The following is a 16,815-nucleotide window of genomic DNA, read 5'->3' as shown; positions in this document are numbered from 1 at the left end:
ATACTTAATGATATTTCAGCTTTATTTTAAAATGTCAGTATTTATGCCAGAATCATGCCCTTTGTAAATATTTTAAATCATGATGAAAGATTTTTAAGGGCAACTGAAAGTTTTTCAAAATTCCTGGAAAGGGCAATTTAAGCAGAAAGTGTGGGGCGCTGGCTTTCCCTCCTGGTGCCCTTTCTCTGTTCCCTGCACACCCGTCCTCACTTCCTTTTTCCATGGTTTGGCCACAGGATAAAATCAGATAATTTTAAAACATTGATAGTGTACATTGAGTGAAATTATGGGCCACGTGCTTCATTTTAACATTAGGCTGCCTGTTTTCTTTTAAAATATTAAAAATTGCTTTTTATTTGGATTTGATTGTGAAAGGCTTCAGCACATGGCCTGGCTCACAGGACACATTCAGGGATTTGAGTTGGAACTAAATTGTGAATTGCGTTTAATATTTTCCATGCTTAGACGTCTTTGACTTTTCTGAAGATCCTTGCTTCCTGACTGTCAAGTTGGAAAGACTAAATCTGACAATATTGTTTTTAAATAAAGGTAACACATCTTTGATACTATAGAGCAGGGATAAAATGAAAACCACCCACTCTTTCAGGGAGACATCTGTTATACTGAAGTATAAAGTCATGCCTGGGCAGAAAGGAAGACATGGGAGTCTTCGCGCTGTCGGAAACCTGGTTCGACTGCTTACTAGTTGTGTAACTTTTAGAAAGTTACCATTTTGGAATCTTATTTCCTGTTTACATAATTCATGAGCAGTGTTTCCTAGACCTCAACAAGAGGGATCCCTACCCACTTAGAGGACCCCATCGAGCCCGCTGACAATATCCCACCTCCCTGTGGGCTGAGGAGCCTGTGTCCCCCTGGCACCCACACACGTGGCTCCAGCCTGCCTGAGTCCTCCCGGGGGTCCCCTAGGCTGCAGGTGTGTGCACATTGGGGCCAAAGGGTGGCCGAGGGCTGGTCTTCAGGGAGGACAACCTGGATGGGCAGGCTGGGGAGTCCAGGGTGCTGCGCACACGGGTGCACTTGGGCTCCGCAGCACAGGGTAGGGCTGGGGTGGGGGCTGATTCTCCTGGTGCCACCACCACCTGGGACAGGATATTGATGAATCTGAAAGTTCTGAATTCAAACTTGGCCTTTCAGATCATTTGTCAAAGTAGGAGGTTGGGACATATTTAGCAGACTTGTCAGCAGCTTTGTAACATCTAAACACTCAGATGTGTGGTGTGTGCCCCAGAGATGTTAGGGACGGCAGCTCTTAAGGTTGCTGCGAGGATAGACACGAAATTACCAGGAAGCTTCATGCACAGCCCAGTCTCACAGAGATCTGCCCAGGCCGTTAGTTGTGTTCCTCACTGTGTTCTCAGAGCCGGGTCCAGTTCTTGGGACACACAGGGTGTTTGCAGATTGAATAACTGCCTCCTCCAATCTGTTTCCAATCTCTTGTTCCCATCATGATGGGATCACTCTTGCCCTCAAGCCTTGGTGATGGCACCGAGGCGAAGGCAGCACTGAAGCACTCTACAGACTGCTCTCCTGTCCCGGGAGGACAGGGGGTCCCGAGAACTGTAGGACAGAAGATTGGAGCACAGGAACGTGTAGACTCCAGTAGTTTCTCAGCGGGGCAGAAGGCGGAGAAAAGATGTTATCTGACAAAGCTCCAATGTTCTTAGCACACCAGATCCCGAGGCTTGGGAAACACTGAAAGGCCAAGTTAGGGCCTAGATCTTGGCATCTGCCCAAAAGATAGAGGGTGAGGGAGGGTGGAAGGTTATCAACAGCAAACACGAAGGTGGGCAGGGCCAGCTACATGCTCAGGGGTCAGGCAAGTTCTGTGCCTTTGGACCCGAGTGTGATAACCCGCTCAGTTCCTCTTTATCTCTGCGGAGCTGCAGTGTCTCCTGAGTTCAGCACGCCCCAGGCCTGCGTCTCTAGACTCTTCCATGCTGCTAAAGTCCACATTCTTGGCAATGTGCCCAGTGCCTAACAACCTTCCTTTTAATCAGAATCTATTGGTTTATGGGCCCCCAAGTGACACCCTCCTCCTGAGAAAATATGGATTATTTCAGCTTCAAGACTTGCCCGTGACACCTAGCAATAACGAAAGGAAGCACTTTCTCCTGTTTGGTGTGGAGCATTCCGGGGAGATGCGATTTAGAGCAACTAAGTGGTTTTGGTTGAAGTTTTCATATGTTAGCGAAAATAAAATCCTTTTAGGGAGTAGAGTTTTGCCCTTTACCTCCAGTTCTTCTTCATGTTTCCCCTTATTATTTTCCAGAATCATCTCTACTAAGAATTACGCCCACTCGTGGCTGGTTCCCTGTATGTTTCAAGTTCAAACTAGATTCCACACCCTTTCATTTCTGTCCTCGTGAAGCTCTTCTCACCCAGCAGAGCTGTAGCTCGTGGCTGTCTCACGGTGTCCCTCAGTTTGAAGCTCTCTTCTCTTTGGGATTGCAGAACTAGTCAGCTTCCTGAGGCCATGACTTTAGCAGGAAAAAGCAAAGCAGGTCCGATGGCATTACAGCTTTATAAAAAGTTAATTCAGTGGTGCTTCTAGATTTCCTTTCTTTCCTTTATGATTTCAGGTTGGCTGTTTTCTCTCCCTAGTTTTAGAATGTAGTAGAACCCTCTTCACTGTATAGGTGGAGGGTTGATTACTCAAAGTCAGGTAGAGTGGAAAATCATAACCATTTTATTTTAGCTTAAGTTCCTTTGAATGTTAATTCACTTGCCAAGAGCTTTTCCTTGAGTGTGGATCGCTGATTGGAGTTCCTTCTCCATAATGCATCTTTTAAAATTCCTCTTTGCCTTGCGTTAAGGTGGAATGGGAACCTAAAGAAGCTTCCAGAGCCATCTCGGTGCTGTAGAATTCCTAGTTTTAGAATTTTCTACCTGGCCTTTTGCAGTTGCTGTGCCCGTGCCTAACTAGTCACTTTAACAGCCCCTTTATCAAAGCTTTCAGAATCATTCAGCGTAGCCATTACAGTCTTTATGGAAACATCTCTCCTCTTGCAATTGTGTATTTTCCAAGTTACATAATATTCAATTAGTATAGTTGTGATTACATATAAAACTAAGCCAATGGGGAGCAAATACACTAACAATAAACTAGTTAGAGCAGGAGCGTGGGGCGACCGAGAAGGCAGACTTAATTGTGCACATCAGTCTGTCATGGGCAGTGGTTATTTGCATTTCAGAGGACGTGGAGACACAGTTAATCTGGCGGGTAGATTGGATGAATTGGTAGAGCTTCTCCTATAATTCATACTGCTGAATCTAGGCTATTGATTTGTTCTCCCCAATCTCAAGCTCACACTACAAATTCCCATTTATATAATTCTTGGTGGTATGTGCATTCTGTGAGAGTAGTAGTTATCTGTCTCTCAGAGAATCCCAAAGGAAAGATTTTTCTAGTAGCTTCTGGCTGTGCTGAATGGCAATTAGGCTTAAACGAGTGGCACCTCAGAGTTAGAGTAGCCAAGCTCAACTTCAAAAAGCAGCTCCAGGGGCTCCTCAGACACCCAGAAATTACATGAAACATTTTGTTCAACTGTGCATTTTTCTGAGAAGAATATTAATAACTTTTTAAATCCTTAAGGGGTCTGTGATCCCCCAAAGATCAAGAATTACTACTAATGAGCGACTCTGCCCATTCAAGGGAAGAAAAGCCCTTGGTAATCCCAGTGATATCTTTGGCTACTGAGCTGCTTCCTCCAACTGAAAGAAGCCCTTGAGAAGAGTTTATTAAGAATGAAGGAAAAAAATCACCCCTCTTCAGTTGCCAGCCGTTCCTAAAATTAGCCCCCCAACTACGCACTGAGCCTACTATGTGCTGGGAACCGTTCTTGGCCTGGGGACACAGCCAGCACAGGTGCCCTCGGTCCCTGGCCTTGGGAAGCTGTGTTCTAGTGGGGAGACTTGCAAACAACAGGTAAGTGAAGAAACAAAGGTGGAACCTCAGGGGAAAGTGCTGAGAAAAGGGTAAAGTGGGGGAGGTGCCCTAAAGGCAGGAGTGCCTGTGTGAACCGGGAATGAAGTGCAAGAGTGAGCCAGGGAACTAGCTGATGGAAGCATTCCTGAGAGCCCAACCGTGTGCAAAGGCCCTGGCAGTAGGAGCCTGGCATGTTTGAAGAACCAGGAGGCCCGCATGGCTTCAACAGACACGATCTGATTTATATTTAGAGAAAGCCATTTGGAGATTATAGACTATGGACAGCCAAGAGCAGGTTCAGGGAGGCCGCTGGGTAACCCTTCCTAACCCTACGAATAAAAACTTGTATTGATAAAGAAATGTATTTTTAAGTATGTAAATTTTTATTATAGAATTATTCCTTTTATACATATTCACAAAAGAGACACAAATCAGAAATGTGTAAAAAGAAATTTATACACATTATTAATAGCAATCAGTTGATGGCCACCTAAAAATAACAGAAATCTGTCCATATCAGCAAGCACAGGGGTATGTTATTATTAAATGTAATCCATTATGTACCTTTTTTTTTTATTGTGGCAAAGCATACATGTGTTTTGAAGGGAATTAGCGGGGTCTAAGCCCTGGCTACTCACAGACAGAGTCCTGCCCCTGAGGAAACAGGGGTGCACCACGAGCTCCGGCCACTGACTGCTCCAGAGCCTGTCTCTGTGTAACTGTGGCTGCCCCTTGCTCCTCTTGCTGCGAAACTTGGGTGACGCAAAGATGTTTGCTGCTGTGGGGACAGCCACTGGCTCCTGTGGCAATGCCCAAGGAGCCAGATTAACTGGCCCCAGGTTTCCCACAGAGCTGGTCCTGACAGTCCCCGGGGAGTCTGCCCGACCTGGGTGAATTACAATTCTGAGCAAAGTCCTGCTCAGATCAGGAAATGGGAGAGGGTTAACCCTCAGCACCCACTTCATGAGGGGTACGACACAGCCTCAGCAGTCAGCCGTACCTAATGTGTGTTAGGTTGGGTTAGGGTGGGACCCGTGTAATGCGGTTAATGGAAAACTTAGTGATCATGGAGCCTGTGAAACAAAAGCCGCAGGACTCTGGAGAGTCCGACCACGGACAGCTGCAGCAACAACACCAACACCCGGCATTCCCATCCTCCCTGACAAGGACGAAGCTCCCCGCTCCCATATCTTTGCAGGTGTTGCTCACTCCCCCTGGAAAAGCCCTCTACAAAACCCAAGGCTTTCCCCTCCCTCGTGGTGGATGCTCATTTGGCCTCCACCTATCTGCACCCAGATGTTCAAATAAACAGCATTTTGCTACACACAAGGCTTCGTGTGTCTCCCTCTCAGCCCTGGACCCAACAATGTGGACGTTCCCTTATCTTAAACATCAGCATGGCCCAAAATTAATGCCTGTCCATAACTTTGTTAGAGGACAGATTGAAGGGACCTCGACTTGCAAGCAGATATTTGCATTTTTTTAAACTTTGTGTTTGCGAATGGCTAGAAAGGATTTGGATATGGAGATATAAGACTAATGCCAGTTTTGTAGGCCAAAGTGTTTTTCAAGGTTAGAATACGTGAGATTTAAACTGTTCGTCTTTCTTCCTCATGTTGCTTGACTGGTTTCTTTTTTATTAAATAAACCGTAGCCTGAACTTGAAGTCACAATTAAGTAGTATTAAGATATCAAGTTTCATCATGTTTTGCTTTGTTTGGAGAAGAGGAATCATGTGGGAGTTTGCATACAGCTCTCCTGTGGGTGGCTTATCTGCTTATAGACACTGAGAGCCTCCTCCAGGGAGCTGTCAGGCAGCGTGAGTTCCTGGGCGGGTGGCAGGACCCTGCTTGGGGCAGGCCCCCTGCTGCCCTCTCCAGCCCTTGCTTCATGAGCCTCAGGGCAAGCTCTGGCTTTTCTCAGTTGGACACATCAGCGCAGGCCTCCAGGCCGCTTGCATTCCCAATCATGGAAGAATACCTTTAGCCAACAATGTGGCGAAACACATGCTGACAGACTCTCAGAGCCCAAACCTTTCCAGTCAATGGACCTTTCAGGGTTCCACTGTCAAGGTAGGGAGAGTCAGTTCAGCTCTGTTAGTTAAACATTGTCACCTGTTTGTCCCACTGGTTTGTTCCAAACTCTGACCCCAGAAAAAAGTTCACACACTCCTTCCTGAGCCAAAGCATATACAGGCCAGCCTACCTCGCTGGTACATACCCTGTCGGGTAATCACTTCCATCGCAAGGGCTGAAGTTCAAATGGCTGCTATCGATGCACCCCATTTCTAGGGGGGCACGGGGTTTCACTGCCACAATCAGAGTCTGAGAATTCTTGGCATTTGCCTTTCTGATGTGGAAATTGGATTCCCCACCATTGCGACTCCTCGGTGTTCATGTGAAGACAGCTGCTTTTTATCCTTGTGTGGGCGTGAAGGGAAGATGACCAGTGTAACATAATAAGCAAGATTTATGTTGTAATTTTGCCTGTGTTGCCACCAAAATATTATTATGACTCCCTACGACACAAATCTTTCACCGGTTGCTATCAAGAAAGAATCGACTGAGCTCTTTTTGGAGGGAAATGTGCTGGGAAGCCCTTCTGGAAACCTTTTCTCAAAATCACACAAGCTACTGTGGCAACGTGGAATCTCGTTTTTTAACAGCCATCAGTCACCAGTAGAATAAAACATATAATAATAAAATAGCTAATAACAAAACCTGTGCTACATGCCACGTGAACTTAGTCAGATATTTAGAGAACTGACGCGAGGCTGACCCATGTCACTGTCGACTTTCCCCGGGAAGTCCGGGAAGAGGACTAAAGAGGGAGGTGTCTGATGTCGTATATGGTGCTTTGGACGCCGTGTAGTCAAAGGCCAGTTACTCTGGCCTGTTGGTTATGCTGGGTCCGAGTTAGGGGCTATTTCTTACAGTAGAACTGCTGCCGAATGGCTTCATTGCATCTGTTCAAAACCCACCTAATGGGCACATCGGGGGTGCCGGGTATTCCCAGAAAAGAATCTTACTGTGGTGAGCCAGCCCGTGGATGGAGTTTCTGGTAGACAATACTTTGCCCTCTAAGTACAAACTACAAGCGTTGTGATGAAGAAGGCCCTCATTATGGACTTTATACACTAAATACTAATAATTTGTTATAATTTACTACATGGCCAATAATCAAATTAAAAAATCTATTTCGGTAAGTGTACCAGTTTGCTAGGGCTGCCACTACAAAGGCCCACCACCTGGGTAGCTCACGGGAGTTTATTTCCCCACGATGCTAGAGGTTAGCAGGCTGAGGCAGCAGTGTTGGCTGGTTCCTTCGGAGGCTGTGAGGGAGAATGTGTCCCTCCTCCCTCTCAGCTTCTGGCGGTTGTGGCAACCTTTGGCGTTCCTTGGGCTGTAGGAGGTTCACCCCGATCCCTGCCTTCATCTGCATGAGGTGTGTCTGTGTCCAAATCCTTTCTTTAAGAAGATGCTAGCTGTGTTTAATCAGGGCCCGCCCTACTCCAGTGCGACCTCACCTTAACTGATTGCACCTGCCACGACGCTAGTTCTAAATCAGATCACATTCTGAGATACGGGGATTAGGGCTTCAACATTTGAGTTTGTGGTGGGGCAGGGACACAGTTCAATCCATAACAATAAATAAACCTACTATTGGGCCAGATGTTCAGGGGCAATGTGTCCCAAGGCCCATTTTTAAAATTAATTAATGTTTTTAAAGCAGGTGCGGTTTCAGAAGTTGGTTCTACCACTAGTCAGGGGAAGAAAAAACAATGAGAAAGAAATATGCCCCGATCCAGACACACGTTTCTATTCTGCTAAAGTGGGGTTGTGCCACCAGTCTGAAGCCTGCTCACTGCAGAAAGTGCTGCCCGAGCCCTGTTGATCCGGGCGTCGTCTCAGAGGGCATGGCGGGGAGCCACCTAAGAACAGGGGATTCTGGGGCCACCCACCTCCTTCTGCTCTACCTGGGCCTAGGGGGTCCTCACAAAAAACAGGTAAAGGGAGAGCAGCAGGTATAAGGGGGAAGCAAGCGGAACAAGACCGCCGCTGCGGTGTAAGAGGCTGCCCCCTGGGCCACAGACTGGGAAGCAGTAGAACCTGGCAGAGCGAAACCAGGACAAAATCCCACAGCTCTATGCTGTTAAACCTTTTCAGGGTGACTCAGCACCTAGCTGGAGCAGGGTGTTGCCCAGTGCACCCCGTGGCTAATCGGCAGGGTCTGGGCCCTCTCTGTGGGGGGCGTGGGGGTGGGCGTGCAGGTGGGTGTCCAGCAGCTGCAGCTCCTAAGGTCGTCCGTTGTCAACTGAACTCAGACTTTCAAGTCTTTACCTGGGGAAGGGGCATTTGCAGTACATGGAATGCTACATGTTTTTGCCTGTACTGAGTTTGTGACAGAGAATTAAACATTACAGCTCTCCACTTTTGTGCCCACTTCCCTTTTAAGGTCACTTCTCAAGACAGTGATGGGGTAGGCTTTCTAATGGCTTAAAAAGAAGCTCATCAGAATGTCCTTTTCACTCCAAAATTTCAGCCATGTTGAATTTAAGACGCAGAACCTGAGTCAGGCATCTTAAAGAAAAGGGAGGGGAGTGGACAGGGTTTGGGGTGGAGCCGGGCCTGGAAACTGCAACGCCAAGGCCAGCTCTGGGTGCGTGTTCCTCCCTGTCCCTCTGTTACCCTGCAGGGCTACTTGCTCAGTGACTTTGCTCCCCCGTCTTGACTTCCTCTTGCCAGGAGGCTTTGCATTGTCTGGCACAGATGTTGGCAGGGGTAGTCTTTCTGGCTTGGCTGATTATGCCCCGGAGCCTCCTGGGCCTCCTAGAGGTGCCACTCCTAGTCACACGGTCCCCAAGGCCCAGTCATGACCCTGTCCCCGAGCCTGGCCCTCGGCTGCTCCTTGGTAGGTTGGTATTTTGGAAACCGTGTGGGGCCTTTTTATCTTCTGCTGTAATTGCACCCAAGCATTTACATATTGAAATAAATAGTATTTAATTATAAATTGCCTTCATTTCATTTTTTCCTTATATTAGATGTAGGTCACTATGGTGATTCTTTTGAAAAGTATGTGTCAATTGTATCATCTAGGAATCTCATTTCAGATTAAGATGGTATTACCAGATATTCATCTTAAAAGCATGAGCACGTGGTCTGGGCCACAACAACCTGAGACTGATGTGTTTGCTACATGTGAACAGGAAGTATTTTCTTCCAAAGAAGGATGACATCTTTTCTCATGTTTTGGGTGTGGGCCCCTAACTTTTTAAAAACCTATGGGATTTTGGGAGCCTCTTCCACTAGACTGTACAATAAACCTGCAAGTCACAGGTGCTGGGTGCAAGGTGAACCCTGCTCACCCCTGTGCAAAACTGAGCGGGCGGAGTCGGCGTGTGGAGTCACGCAGGGCTGTAGAGAGCATCTGGTGCTGTTTTCTTGCTGTTTCTTATCAGTGTGGTGGTTATTTATTTGCTCCTGATTTCTGCACTGTAATTTAGACCTTTGACACAGTGGTTGGTCACACGTTATTGTACACCCGGGTTCAGAGTGGGTGCAATTTGTTGGGCAGGGCAATAGCCCATGAAGAGTCTGGTACAGAATTCAAAACAACTTTGCTACACACTTTCCTTAAATTTGTAATCTCTGTAGCCTTCTGTCTCATTTCTACATGCATGTGCAGTTTTTCTATGGAGTGTTGAGCTTCAGTGCCCAGATATGCTGTGAGCCATCTCGCCTTTCTAACATCCATCTGTGCGCACCTGCGGCCGAGCACGTCGTCCTGTTTCCTCACGTGTGTGGGAAGTGTTGGTAAAGTCTCCTACGCCTTCCGACTTCAGGTGACCAGGCACTTTTCCTTTCGGCACACTGGCTCTGTATCTCAGCTCGCCCACGGAAGCACAGACGTTCCCTCTGGCGGGGACGTTTCCCTTGCCGTTTTCGTGTCCATCCAACAGAGCAGTTTAGATTCCCAGTGCACTCTGTGAGCACCTGATCCAGGTGCTCAGGTCCATCGAGGTTCCTACATGTCCATCTCCAGCTCAGATAAGCCCACGTCACGGTCACCGCTCTGCTCCCGGTGGCTGCCTCGCAGCCCAGTGGGGCCGCTCCCCTGCGGCCCCCCTGCCGCCCCAGCCCTCTGCAGGAACAGCCTCCTACTGAGCCTGCTCTACAGCACTCACCCCAGTGCACCCCTGAACGCCTGGGAGGGAGGGGGGCAGACAGTCCCTCGGGGAACGAATCACCTGCGCACCAGGCTCCACCCTTTCCTCTGCGCCTTCCCGGGACCGGGACCCACAGGTAGCTAACATCCCTGCCCCCTCCCGAGCACTGTGTGCTGAGTGAGCACGCTCATCGCTCACCCGTCGTCTCACTGCACCCTCACGACAGCCCTGAAGGCTCGTGTGGTTCCTCACTTTCACAGACAAGGCAATGCTGACTCAGAACTGAGTTAGTAACTTTGCTGAAGGCTACTCAGCCGTAAAGGGAGCGTGCTTGGCCCAGGTGTCTAATTCTGACCTCTTTGCTCTTGTCATCTTGCTTCTTGAAGGTGCAGGTGTCAGGGTGCCTGGCTTGGCTTCCTGCATTCATTTTTCTCTCTGATGCCCAGCAAGCAGCTTCACACGCTCTCCTTGCCCACCTCTTCTCAGGCTTTTTAAAGCTGGCGTATAGGAAGGGAGCTCACAATGTCTGCTGCGCAGGTGTAAATGAATCCAGTCAGGTCTGGCTGAATGTTGAGGTGCTGCTTGCCAGGAGAGCGGCATCGCACAATCCCTCAGGCCATCGGTAGCCTGCAGAGTTTCACACATCTCTCCGGGTAAGGCAGATCCGTTGGTGTGAGTTGAAAGGGAGGTTGATGGTCTGCACTTCATTTGGAGCTACAGATGCATGCTGAAGTTCAGCTGAACTCACTTGAGAAAGGGGAATATATGGGTTGAATTATATCTATGTTGAACCCCCAGTTCCTGGCAATGTGACCTTATTTGGAAATACGACCACTGCAGGTGTAATTAGGTAAGATGCTGTCATACTGGAGTAGGGTGGGCCCCTAATGCAGTGTGACTAGTGCCCTTATAGGAAGACTGAGAGACACAGAGAACACCATGTGACAACAACGTAGAAACTGGGGTGATGCCGCTGCAGGCCAGGAACACCAAAGGTTGACAGCAAACACCAGAAGCTCGAGAGACAGGGAGGGACCCTCCCCTGCAGGTTTCAGAGGGGCTTGGCCCTCATGATGCCCAGATTTCAGACTTCTCTCCTCTAGAACCAGAGAGAATCAAAGTCCGTTGTTTTAAACCAACCAGTTTGTGGTATTTCGTCACGGCCGCCCTAGGAAACGAAGGCAGGAAAGAAACAGGATGTGTCCTCTTGGAGACAGCTGGTCAGGCTCTGAGCTGTCATTTTCCTGCATAATTACCGGGTCATTAGCCACACTGTGCCTGTCCCTGTGGATCTTGGCCTCACACCATGTCTAGATAGTAAGAAAAAGAAAGATTAACGTAAAGGTGTCAATTAAATGAAAATGAACACAAAAAGTGATTTTAAGATGTGTTTTGTTTTGTGTAAAAGGCTGTAAAATGAACTGAGGATTTTTTTTCCATGATAAGAACGCAGCCAATGCAGATACTTTGTGGTAATATCAATCATCACAGGGAGCACAGTTTACCAAAAATGAATTCTGGCCAGGCACACAAGTGCAGACTATGTAAACTTCTCCTCCAGCCTTGCGAGAGGACTTTGGTTTTGCAATAAATGTGCACCAGCTCATTGGTGCCCGGCCCGCCCAAGAAGCCCAGCCTCCTTCCCAATGACTGTGTGTCACGGCTCCTAGAGGCTTCTCCTTGGTTAGAAATGCAGTCTGCCCTGCCTCTTCCTGCCCCTTCCCTTGGATTTTTATCGCTCAATGAATGGCACAGTGGGAATACGCCCTTTCTCTCACATTTTTTAGCAATGCATCACCCACCAGGTTTGCTATGTGCTGAGCACTAGGTGATTTTTCCTGAGGTAAACGTGCCTCATACATTACGAGCTAATTGACAACCAGACATATCCTGGACGTGGGAAATGCCATAAGTCACCCCAGTTTCTCCGGCAAGCAAATGGCATTACAAAGAGGGGGCAACTCTGATGGGTTAAATACTCTTCAGAGATCTAGCCCTCAAGTAGAATGGATAAGCCTTGCTTGTTTAGATCCCGATTTAAGCAAAGTATAAAAAGACACTTTTAAGATAATTGAAGAAAATTAAGCCAGGCTGGGTACCATAACGTGATGGTAGATAATTAGATCATTCCTTTAAGTTTCATGGGACGTGATAGTGGTGTTGTCTTTAACTGTTAGATGCATATTGCAGGATGTTTACAATCTGCTTTGGAATTTTCTTGCCAAAAGTGTGGGGCAGTGAGGGGTGGTGGATGGAATAAGAATGATGGGTGAGGCCACACGGAGTTTTCTTCCATGTCTGAAATTTCTTGCAATAAAATGTTTTAAAAAGAAGGAACAAGTGGACCGGGTGCTCTTTGGTGCCACTGCAGCTCCAGATCCACGCCTGGGAGAGCGTGAGGGGCACGGAGCATCCCGGGCTGCCCCTGGTTTCATTTCATCCCTGCAGCGGCAAGTGGAGAATTCAAGCAGGCCCCGCGATTCCACGAGCGTCCCAGAAAGTGCACTGCCCCATTTTCTAGTTAAAATTCCCTGGGGATTGCCATCCCAAACCAAGTGAGCAGTGCCAGGGATCAGACTTGGCATCCTCTGTCCTGAGTGGAGACTTGGTCGTGCAGCTTCCCTCACAGAGAGCACCTCCCCTCTGTCCCCTTTTGCCCAGCGAGCCACAGCCCTTTATCACAGATCTTGCTTGGTTTCCTTCTCTTATCCCAACCTCTAGTACGCTTTGTTCCGGAGAGAGAACATAGAATCTTGTTTCGTAATCTTGGTTCAGGTACAGCTGACCCTTGTAAGTTCATCTCAACAATAGAAATGCACTAATTTGTCCATTCATTCAGGACACTGTTGAACACCGTGTTCCCTGACAGGCAAGTACACCTGAGCAGCAGCACGCCCAGAGCCAGTGTCACCTTGTCTCTGGGACTATCCTCCACTGAAAGGAGGCCGGGCTCCTCAAGAAACTCCCACTTCAGGGTGAGGGGAGTGTGGGTACAACGTGAACATGGAGTGAGTCCCTTATCGTGCCACAAAACAAGGGGTGAGAGGAGAAGGGGTGGAGCCTATCGAGAGGGCACGGGGCCAGCCTGAAGGCGCACCTTGGCCAAACTGGCACAATTTGAGCACCCGACCAGTGAAGTACGGTAAAGACTTAGAAGCCATTGGAAAAAGTAGGAATCCCTTGGCTTGAGCCCAGGAGTTCCCGGCTGCAGTGAGCTATGATTGCACCACTGCACTCCAGCCTGGGCCACAGAGCGAGACCCTGTCTCTCAAAAATAAATAAATAAATAAATTAACTAATTAATTAAAAATAGGGATCTTTGAGTCCAGATGTGCTTTATCGGCACGGCAAACATGGCAAAGACAGAGTAAAGCTGTTCACAAAGCATGAAATGTAAGAATACACAAGACAAAAACACCTCTGGGCGTCAGGAAACAGCTGCTGCAGGCAGGCGTGTGCTCAGCACCCCTGGCCTCCCTCCCTGCTCAGGCACAGGCCCCCAGCCCTCGCTTTCTGGGGGTGGGGAGGGGGGTGGGGCTCAGCCCCATAGGCCCCTCCTCCTGAGCACAGGCTTCTCTCTTCTGGGTTTCCCTGAAGTGCCAAGAGGTGCAAACTGCTCCTTCTCAGCAGGGGGGTGGCCAGTGGGTGACACGTTTTTTCTAGCATAATTGACATTATTTTTAGCAAGTAGGTAACGAGCAACTTCTCTTGTTTCTCTGGAGTGAGCCTCTTCTTTTAGTGTCTGGGATTCTCAATACATTTGTTTCTAGAATGGCATTTCTGACAGAGAAGTGTACATAATGGGGATGCCTGGTTTTCATTAATTATAGCATTGCAAAAACATTGTCACTACCAGCCCCCGGCGCACCTCACTTGGGTGGGCATCTCGGTGGCCAGAACCATTCAGGGAAGCTGAGGCCCTTTTAAGTTCTAGAGGGGAAACCCTGGCGCTGCAGTCTGTTCTAGACGGCTCGATGATACCTGAGCGTGTGCGGATGCTCCTGGGTCCCCAAGTCTGGCTCGCTGCCCCACCCATGTCCTCTCCCTACCAGGAAGTCACCTGGGGCCATTCCTGTTGGAGCTGTGCATTCTGCGCCTTTCTCCCCGAGGGTGTTCTCTGACTCTGCCTCACTAGCAGGGCAGGCGCGTAGAAGAGACCCTCAGTCAACAAGGGCAGGAGTTGGTGGGCAGATCCCCGGCTTCCTCCCCTCTCCTGGGACAATGCTGAGGCTCCAGTCCCTCCCTGGAGCCCCAGTTGCCTGTGACAGCATCTCTGCCCCATTAACACAAACCCCATTGCCTCTCTTCTCTCCGCTGTTGCACCAGCCCGCTCTGGGCTCACCTCCAGAATAAGCTATTTGCACTTGTAGACTTGCCCCAGGCTTTACTTTCAGGGCACACTTAGTTCGGGGTGCTCAGATTTGTCTGGCAACAGCTCAACTTTATTAATTTAGGCTCCATAAACTCTGTATTAGTGCTAATGCTCTCCTTGGAATTTATCTTTTCTCTTTTCTTTTATTTTAAAATAATTTTCTAAATAAATCCTCAATGAAATCTTAATAAATTAAAAACAGGATATCCAAGGCCATATTAACATATTTAAGAGAAATTTCTGAATTTAAAGCAACAGTTTTCATATTAACACTTTATGTAGTACTAATACAGGGGTCCCCTCTCGTCTTATGGGGAATATGTTCCAAGACCCCCAGTTGATGCCCGAAACCACAGATAGTATCGAACCCTGTATGTGCTACGTTTTCTCAATCCAGTAACCAGGACAGCTAACGGGGCCAGGCGGCATCCGCAGCGTGGATGTGCTGGACAAAAGGACACGATTCACCTCCCTGGCAGGGCAGAGCTAGACAGCCAGAGATTTCATCATGCTGCCCAAAATGTAAAACTTATGAATTATTTATTTCTAGACCTTTTCATTTATTTTCCGGCCATGGTTGATTGTGGGTAACTAAAACCACAGATAGGGAGGAACTACTGTACATAATGTTACATAATATTACTTGATAACAAACCATCTGTAAATATTCTTTTTTTTTTTAATGCTTCACGAATTTGTGTGTCATCCTCATGCAGGGGCCATGCTAATCTTCTCTGTATCATTCCAATTTTAGTATATGTTCTGCCGAAGCGAGCACTGTAAATATTCTTTAAACAGATATTTTAGAAAGTATACTTGTCAGCTCTTAGTTTATTAGAAATCTATATTAAGGACTGTTAGTCTAGTTTGATACTGCTCCACACGTATCACCTGGTTGGTGGAAGATATCAACAAAAGAGGCACACGTGACACATCATACAGCTATAGGAATTGTCAGCCTCCAGAAGGTGTGATGATTTGTCATTCATTTTACACATTCATGTATTCATTTATTGAGCAAGTATTGATTAGGTGCTACTATGTGCTGGCATCTATGTCAATCTCTAGAGACAGGGTTGTGAACATATAGGCCAGGAGGGGAATTGCACGAAGAAAACACAATTGAGTAGGCTATGGCAGACGTTTGCACCAAATTCTAGGAGAGCCCAGAATGAGAGGCCGACCAAGATACAGTAAAATCACTTGAGAAGTAGTACTTGAAATATAGCATGCTTTCTTTACAAAAGAGAGCTAGAGTTGTCCAGACTCAGACCTCTTTGCACGCAAGTTTTTCATTTGAAGTTCAGTGTTACAATTGGGATTGATAGTTGAAGCAATCTTGCAACACAGGTTGGATTGGTCAACCATCAGCAGGGCTGAGCTGAAGGGATATTTTGGAAAGCAACATGCTGTTAGCTCATGCTAAAGTCCGGTTACAGGTCACAGCATGTCCCTTGTTCTTGGCAGCCCATCACTTGTTGAAACCGAAGGAGTGCTGGATCAGGAGCTGGGAAGTGGGTTTAAATCTAGATTTTGCCTTTAATTCACTTTAATTCATTGACCTTGGACAAATCACTTAACATCTTTGGGTCCCAATTTTTTCAGTAGTTAAAATATTGTACCAGTGACAAAAACATTTTGTTGCATATGAGCCAGTTTAAGAAAAACAAGGTCGATAGATGTCCTTTAGAAAAAAAGGAAAGAAATGGTAACCTTTGAAATCAACAATTGCAATACTGTATCTGCTGTTGAACTTCGATTTGTGATCTTCCTCCTGAAATTAGATGCTGTGTTGTATCTAGATGGCTCATTAATAGTCAGGTTTATCTCTAAGACCTCTTCCAGCTTTGTAAGTTTGGCTTCAGCTATTTTAAACTCCAGTTGTAGTTAGGGTTTAATCTGACATCTCTGGAGATACTTGACAGGTCTTGAAAATGATATATATCATAGTGTCGCAGAGACTTGTTTTAAATCTGTGATCTGTGTTTACCTTTGTGTAGTTCTCAGTGTGACCGCCGGTACTCAGAGGTGTCTCCGGGATGGTGGGTGTGACGTGAGTGGGCGAGACTCCCAGCCCCCGCTTCAACTTTAAACCCAGCAAGTGCACACTCGTCTATTTTCTGTATAAAATGGATCCACTGCGTCCAGAACATGGCAGTGGGAATGATGAGCTTATCTGATAAATATTTGCTTGTTCGATTTTTCCCATGTCACCTTTTTCTTTCCTCCTGTTGTTTATTCACATTCGGTAGTTCTATTTACAAGTCACAAGAGTTTATTCTGATCCTCACTCAAAGTCTGAAGAATCCACACACACCAGGGCTCATT

At 47.3% G+C, this 16,815-nt stretch overlaps 1 non-coding gene across 1 annotated transcript; it reads right to left on the bottom strand.

Moving 5' to 3' along the window:
- Positions 1–15,158: 15,158 nt before the first annotated feature.
- LOC123622032 lies at positions 15,159–15,265 on the bottom strand. The gene has a single exon (XR_006729394.1). It is a non-coding gene; the product is annotated as a U6 spliceosomal RNA (small nuclear RNA).
- Positions 15,266–16,815: the final 1,550 nt, after the last annotated feature.

This window comes from Lemur catta, chromosome 16, assembly GCF_020740605.2.
Source record: "Lemur catta isolate mLemCat1 chromosome 16, mLemCat1.pri, whole genome shotgun sequence".
NCBI classification, from domain to species: domain Eukaryota; kingdom Metazoa; phylum Chordata; class Mammalia; order Primates; family Lemuridae; genus Lemur; species Lemur catta.
This window is presented reverse-complemented; position numbering and strand designations above follow the sequence as displayed.